Genomic DNA, 8,101 nt, shown 5'->3' with positions numbered 1-8,101 from the left:
ACCCAATAATTACAGAAATATTAACCATAAACCAGGTCAACACATCTACAATCTGACAGTTTAATAGCAAATTCCACATTAAATTCTAACCTGTCCTGCATCTTAATTTTAAACTAGGGATTCAAGAATATTGTCATATACAAGTATTGAAAATCACAGACTAACCGATACTAAAACTAGTATTGAAACTAGATATTCATTGGAGCAGGTATTGATACTAAAAACACATTCACAGGATACACATTAACCTGAATCCTGATGACTGAGAGATTACACAGATATAAGACCACATGGCAATACAAAAGAAAGTACTATGATTTAACTATGATTTTTAAATATCATTGTGGTATTGGAGTCAGTATTGAGTGTAATTTTTAGTACTGAATATGAGTTTGAAATTATTTTTTTATTAAAACACTAGTCACATGCAGCTCTCACATGCCTATATTAAACACATGGGTAAAAAACATGACACTGAATGAATTACTGCCTCATGTACTAAGCCCAGCATGCAGTCATCAGACTTTAATGGCATGATGGGTGGGTGGAGCAGGGACTGTGAGAACACGGCTGTACCCAGGGCCTGACAGGGTCCACAGGGAGAGGCCAGAATTAGCCTGCTCAGGGCGGGTGCGGAGGTCGGGCAGTGGTGGGAATGGACATCCACATGACGCAATTGGATCATTTGGATTTGTTTACATAGGCCAGGCCACATTCAGGGCTAAGAATATACAGTGACATGACAATGCAAAATGTACTTAGCCTGTATAAGTGGTCTCTTGGAGTTATAATGTTTGTGTAGAGTTAGTCATATATTCTTGTTTCTGAATACCTTCTGTACAAAACTGTCAAGATTTTGTTGTTATGGTGACCTTAACTTGCATATGACCAAAAATTATAATTAATCCAATCCAAATGTGCTCTATGAGTGATTAGAAATTTAAAGGTCCTATATTATGAAAAACTGACTCATGAGCTTTTAGTCACGTTATAACAGTGTTACCTCCTAAAAAACAAACTGGAGTTATGTTTTGTTAAACAGGTGTGACTAAAACAAAACATAACTCCAGGTATGTTTGTGATGAGGAAACAAAATTAAAATCGTGTACATAGGCCCTTTAAAACATAATATCTCAGAACTAACCAGATCACAAATAGAATAATTGAAAGAAAACAAAATATCAAATGAATACGTGATATTTTCCACAAATATACTGTATATTTTTTCTGCGTGGGTGTCTCCAGGCATTCTCGATTTCTTCCATCAATCAAAAAGAAGCATTATAGCTAATCAAGCTAAGCTAATCATTGAGATAGGTCCTCCAAACCTGGCTCTAGATCTGGAGATGGGTCCCCAGGCTGCACTGCAGTCACCTACTTCTCCATAGGTTGTCCCAGAGGCACTGAATGATGGGTCAAATGCATAAAGTGTACCATTCGTTCAGTTAAAGGTGCACTATTTAACTTCTGATGGAAATAGTTTTTTCTTAATCGGTGATACATGCACAATTTGGCAGCGTTGCGTAGGCGTTTTTGGCACAAATGAAAAAACAATCAGCTGCTCGCTAGTGTGATCTGCAGCTATCCACAGACCAACAGCTGCATGGCACGTTGTTGTGGTGACGTTTACAACCCAGCACTGTAAAGGGACAAGCGGGAATCGTCTCCACATATTGCATTAGGCTCCGCAATTATCAAAACAATTTATAGAGGGACAGAGGAGCTCATTCTCCAACAGGCTCCTAAAGCTCCGCTCAGACAGTGAGAGATACAGCACTATATTCATACTATACTCACCCTTATTTAATAGAAAACTCTATGTCATGTCAATCACTACTTCATCTCTGCACTTTTTCTCCTTCCCTTTCTGATGTATAGCTGAGATATGTTTCTATTATTATTTCTATATTTTATTTGACTTGTACATATTGTTTAATAAAATGGTTGAATATTTGTTTGACTGCTGTCATGACTTTTATACGAGTTCAACAAGTGTGTATAATTAAAACCGTACAACCATGTTACAACAGAAAAAAAAACACACAAGTGGTTTTGCTGTACAGTCCAAATAGTGAAATCAATAATTCCAAAAACTTTTCTAAATATTAAAAATGTGTTGTAACATTGTTTTGTCTCAGTGGATACGGGCGGTTGCTGTTAAAACAAAGTTTACGCCATCAGAGTCAAGAAGTGTTTTTTGGTGTAAAAATCGTCCTGATTGGCTGAGGATGGAGCTAATGACACCTACAGATGAAGGCGGGTCTGGAGAGGAAAATTATTCAAATAAGTCAATTTAAAGGCAGTTATGCTAGGAGGCCATCAATATAAATGTGTATATTATGCCTTATTTGACACCAGTCTCTCGCTATTTTTACTACTTATGTTGAATTTATTAATCCCATTTATATTTTTGCCCTTTACTATTATAATATATTGTGATGGTGTGAGCTACTGCCCAAATAATTTCCCTTGTGGATCAATAAAGTCTAATCCAGAAGTCAGTGTGATTTAAAATGTCAGAAATACAATGTAATGATCCATGGGTGTCATAGATTATAACTATACAGCAGATAGAAACACAATAGCTCTTCTTTAACATGCTTTACCTCACTTCAATGCCAAAGACTCAACTGACACTTGTAATGTCTAACACCAGTTGAGCTTTCAGGAGTCATTTGTTTTAGAGGAGGCATGCACACACACACGCTGGGTATCCATGCTTTTTCAGGACATAACATTGGCTAAATCACACTGATGGTTCAAGAATAAAGGATTTACGTCATGGGCACCTGTCTTTTGAGATGGGGGCATGTGTGTAGATTTTAGTCCCCAAAGTGTGATAAATACCTGCCCGCCCACACACACATACACACACGCTCCTGGTATTTAAAGGGCCCCTCCTCCCAACAAAGGGCCTCTGTGCAGGCTTTGACAATGGAAGAGGGCGTAACACGACTCAGAGGAGCACAATACAGCCGAATGAAACAGGTTGTGCCGAAGTGAACACAGCCAGTCAACTCTGTACAGTCAGAATTAAAGAACATTTACCAGGAAAGAGTTTCAAATGGGTGACAACTTCTGTGAAAGAGTTATAGAGGTCAAAACCAAATTCAGTGTTTCTCAAATTGTGGTATGCAAGCTCCTTCAAGTGGCTTCCGGCAGTTTGAGAGTTTATTTGATCATTTTCTCTTTCTTCCTTTGGATCATTTCTTCTTCAAAAGTATCAGAAATCAGATAATAATGGGCATCAAAACTACATACTCATTTGAGCAGGTCTCAAAACTAACAAAGTCACATTCACAGCACAGAAATGGACCTTTCCTGAATAGGTTTAGAATGAGCTTAAGCTGTAACAGAACAAGTATAAGAGCACATACACTTGTAAACACCCTTGGACCACTGTGGAACCTACCTGGACGAGATTACACGAGGGACGAGAGAGGGATTACACAGGAGTAAGACTACAAAGAAAGTACTATCATTTAATATTGAAAATCATATTATACTGTTTAAAGGTTGTTTTTTATTATGATAGTGTTACTGGGGTTGGTATTAAGTATCGAGTCTATTCCTTAGCATCAAAACAGAGTTTAAAATGTTTGTATCGTAACAGCACTATTCAGGACCACAGTGGAAATGATGTAGTCGACTTTCAGACTTGGTTCAGATCTAGATTAGACTTGTTTAGATCTGGTGGCAATATTTTCTTTGGTAGGAGTTTGTGTGAAAAGTTTGGGAGCCTCTGGTATAATAAATAAATGAATATACAAATGCATCAGCAAAGCTATAAAAATTCAAATTCATACTAATATAAAACAAATTTTTGCCAAAATAATTTATTTGAAAAAATAAATAAATAATAATAATAAAAATAAAACATTACCATTATTATTATGATGATGATTATTGCTATTGTTGTTGTTATTATTATTATTTATTTATTTATTTTTGCTGAATAAAATAAAATAAAATAAAAAACAACTTGGTAGTATCCAGTCAATAGTGACTTGTATCTGATTACAATGCAGTTCTTCTGTCTGCCAGTCAACATAGTGATGTTTTTCTCAGGCCTGTGTGGTATGTTCTCCAAGCTCCTCTGTCATTTCATCTGCCCCAGGCCCTGCACTGCACTGGGGTCATCTGCTGTACCACTCCCCTGTCCAGCCTCTCCTAAGGTCATACAAAGGTGAATCTCCATATTTTATTTATTATACCAAATATGAATCAAGACTAGACCAAGAATAACCCAGTTACTTTAATAGACCTAAACCAGGATTAAGCCAGGTCTGAACAAGAACTAAATGTGTCCTGTAAGGGTCAAACTTCTCTACATGTATTTTGCAAAATGTGTCTTGTGCCTGTACAGATATAATTTATAAGCAGCACTTGAGGTCAAAATAAGTCAGCTGTGTGCTGTCTGATGTATTGTCTGAGAATCAGGAAGTGCGCGCTAGAAGGCTAGTAATTATTAGTTTTGCTATGACAGTAAGACTCTTGCATTGGCAAAGTTGTGAAAAGCGCAGTTAAACTCACCATGGTGCATTGCTCAATTGTTGCTAGTTGTGTTTTTCACGTTTTACCAGATTGTTTTGTTTACCAGATCCTAAAATAGATTAAACCAGGACTAAACCAAACGCAAGACCAAGAACAAATAAAGATGCTAGACTAGATTTGGACTAAACCAGTAATAGAATAGAAGGAGGCCAGGATTAAACACAAGATCGGAAGAGCTCAAATTAAGACGCGATTTAAGGCATTGTAAGGCCACAACAGAACTACTGTACATCAAGACTAAAAAGGACTAAACCAGATCCAAACCAGGTCTAAATCAGGTCTAACCCAGATCTAAACCAGGTCTAAACCAGGTCTGAACCACAACTTCAAGAGATATGAACAGGGCCATCATTATGAACCAAAGCAGCTCTTAACCAGGTGTAAACATCTCACCTGGACTAGCCTCTCATTACAGCCACAGACAGCTCAAATGACAGGGTGGCTGCAGTCAGAGGCTTGCTCAACAGGCTTGTTGGTGTGAGCATTTCAAGGGCTGCTCAGAGTGTGGGAAAATGGAGCACTGGAGGTGTGAATGCGTCATGTCACAGATCCCTGATAGACTGGCTCTGTGTTAACCGCTCATTTAGATTCACACAGTAGAGACAGTGCAGATATCCGGGGTTATAAGAGATGAGGAAACATGATGTATTTGATAATTATGTGAAATTAGGACTGTGCCAAAAATGGAAAGATTGATAGATTGTGATCTCTACTTTGGTCGATCTCGATGATGAGGCATGTGCATTTTATTTCACTGACAGGTCTACTGTCAATCGCGTGGCAGTAAGAGCGTGGTGTTGACAAGGATTTACGTTCTTGTTTAGGAAAAAGCCGCCTGAGCCACAGCGTGTCCCTTTGTCTCCTCAAGTGTTGACAAGTTTTGACTTAAATCTGCACAATTTGAATAAAAGTCCAGTGTGTCTCTCTCCCTCTGCCTCTGTGTGTGTGTGGAGCAATCTGCCACCTCTACCCCTCCTTCCATCTCTGCTCTAGCCGCAGCTCCTCACCTTTTCTCCTTTTTCTCTCCTCTGGTGCTTCTCATCTTTATAATCCAAATTATGGAAAGTAAATGACTATTTTCTCACTGTGTTAGAGTGAAACTTCAGACGTCATTTAATGCAAGGACATGACATGCGTTTCTGTTTATAGTCGTAGCATGCATGTGCACGTTTCTGCTGCTAACGGCAACGTGCACATCCATTAGGTTTAATATATTTTACAACCTCATGCCAACGATTAAATGTGAATTTCTCTGGAATTACTGGTCCTATGATGATCAATATGGATGGAAAATCATAACTTGTTTTCCCATATCACCCAGCCCTATCTGGAATATTAAAGATGTATTTTTCTATTCCAGTTGTATGTTACAGTTTGTCTAGATTGGTTGGTAATTATTTGTAATAAGACAAGATTTCGCGAGACAAGATTGCGACAAGATTGTACACACATGTTGAAAATGTTGAATCAAAAATGGCGAGCCTAAAACTGGGAACTGGATTACACGATATATTTATTATAAACAATGTCAAAGTCTCATCTTGTCTTGCTCTCTTAGATCTTGAATCTTGTGTCTCATCTTGTGGAAATTGTAACTCGTCCCGCCTGTAGTAAGTATGCAATAATTCACAATAGGAAAAAAAAGTGGAAAGCACCAGCGATCCCTTTTGTATACCTATTTTTAGCAACACAATCAATGCAAAAGTAATCATTCTTTTTGCACAGACCTCTGGGACCCATGTGAATAAATTTGCTAAGGGCACCATATTGGCAGGTGAGAATTAGAAGCAATAAATTGCAATGAGTCCACTTTCGGAGTTTGTAGACTAAACATTAGTGACCCAGTATTTTGATTTTAAAGGTCCTATATTACACAAAAATTACTCTTGTGAGCTTTTAGCCATGTTATAATGTTAACGCATCAAAAACATGCCCGGAGTTATGTTTTGTTCATTCACACATGTTTGAGTAACCTTGCATTATTAGTCTGGCTACATTTTGCTCAGTAGAGGTAGTAGTGAAGTTGTATAGGGTTTAAAAACATAGTGGATCACTCCCTGTATTACCACATGGCATTACAATGTGTTTTCAGTGTTTTCTGTTTGAGAGAACTCAGCCTAAATATGCAGGGTTTGTGTGTTCAACATGTGTGAATGAAACAATCCGCAACTTCAGATATATTTTTAATGAGGAAACATTATAACCAAAGTGGTGTTGACAATGGACAATGGCAATAACACTTATTCTGATTCTGAACAACTCTCTCTCTGTTTTATTTTTAACAAATTTTATCACCTCTTGACTAACTTTAGCAGTGACGAGGATTGGTGGCAAACAATTAAATAACGTAATCTTAAATCAAGTCTTCAGACATTCAACGTGGAGGCCTACAGAAACATTAGTGCAGTAGACAGAGCTGTTTGAGTCTGCTGAGTGCTCATGAATAAACCATAGCCCAGAGGAGAGAGAGAAGACTCATGGTACAGACAGACGCTTCATTCATGCAGCCAGGGCACATGACCGGTGGGCAGCGCAGGGATTAGAACCATCAGCATCTCAAGGAAACAATGTTCACTGCATGCTATGTACGCCTTATCAGACATGGTCTACACTGGACCTGTGTCAGACCTGTACCAGATGTGAAACGAGGTCAAAATATAAAAATCAGATACTAATAGACACTAAAACTAGTACTGAAATTAGATACACATTTGAGGAAGTACTAATACTATAAAAGTCATAGAAATGAACCTTTCCTGTATATCTTTAGAATGAGGTGTATCAGAACTAGTATTAGACCACACAGATTAGCATACCCCCATGCCCACTATGGAACCTATCTGTACAATTGAGGGATTACACAGATATAAGACCACATGGTATTATTTAATGTTGAAAATCACATTCTACTGTCTGGAGTGTTTTATTATCGGTATCAGAATTGGTGTTGAGTATCGAGTCTATTCCTTGGTACTGAAATCGAGTTTGCAATTTTAGTACAACATCGTCAACTGAACTGAACTAACTGAATCTGACTAATTTGCATCATGTGTCTCTCAAATGCAGAAGATATCTTTGCTCAAAAATCTCACATAAAATTGTTGTTGATTCTGCAGAAATCTGCTGTTTGTCAGTCATCTGTGTAATTTTTTCCTTTTTTTTACTCGTAAGCCGCCGTGGTCTGTTCATGTTTTCACATGAACAGATCATGTGTTTCTCTGATTGATTAATCCGCCTGGCTTAAATTTAACAAGATTTACCTCCGGAACCAGGTGTCCTTATTGTTCAAAACAATAAAAACATGCATTCTTACTGTCACTTCATTGATCTGACCAGACAAAGCCAATCCCATTTTCACAGAAACAAGTAGATGGCTGACACTCCCACAGAAATGTTACACAGTGCTCCTTTAATATCTGTTTTAAGTACTGCTTGTTGTACACCCTTGGAAACATGATCACATGCATGTGGAGTCTATAAATGAATGGATAAGCAGACATATCCACAACAGAAATATCACAATATAAAACCAGACTGTGTAAACAGA

The sequence above is a fragment of the Boleophthalmus pectinirostris genome, unplaced genomic scaffold, assembly GCF_026225935.1.
Source record: "Boleophthalmus pectinirostris isolate CB_2022bp ecotype Guang Dong unplaced genomic scaffold, ASM2622593v1 HiC_scaffold_2, whole genome shotgun sequence".
Taxonomy (NCBI): domain Eukaryota; kingdom Metazoa; phylum Chordata; class Actinopteri; order Gobiiformes; family Gobiidae; genus Boleophthalmus; species Boleophthalmus pectinirostris.
The sequence above is the reverse complement of the archived record's forward strand: the minus strand, read 5'-3'. Positions refer to the sequence as shown.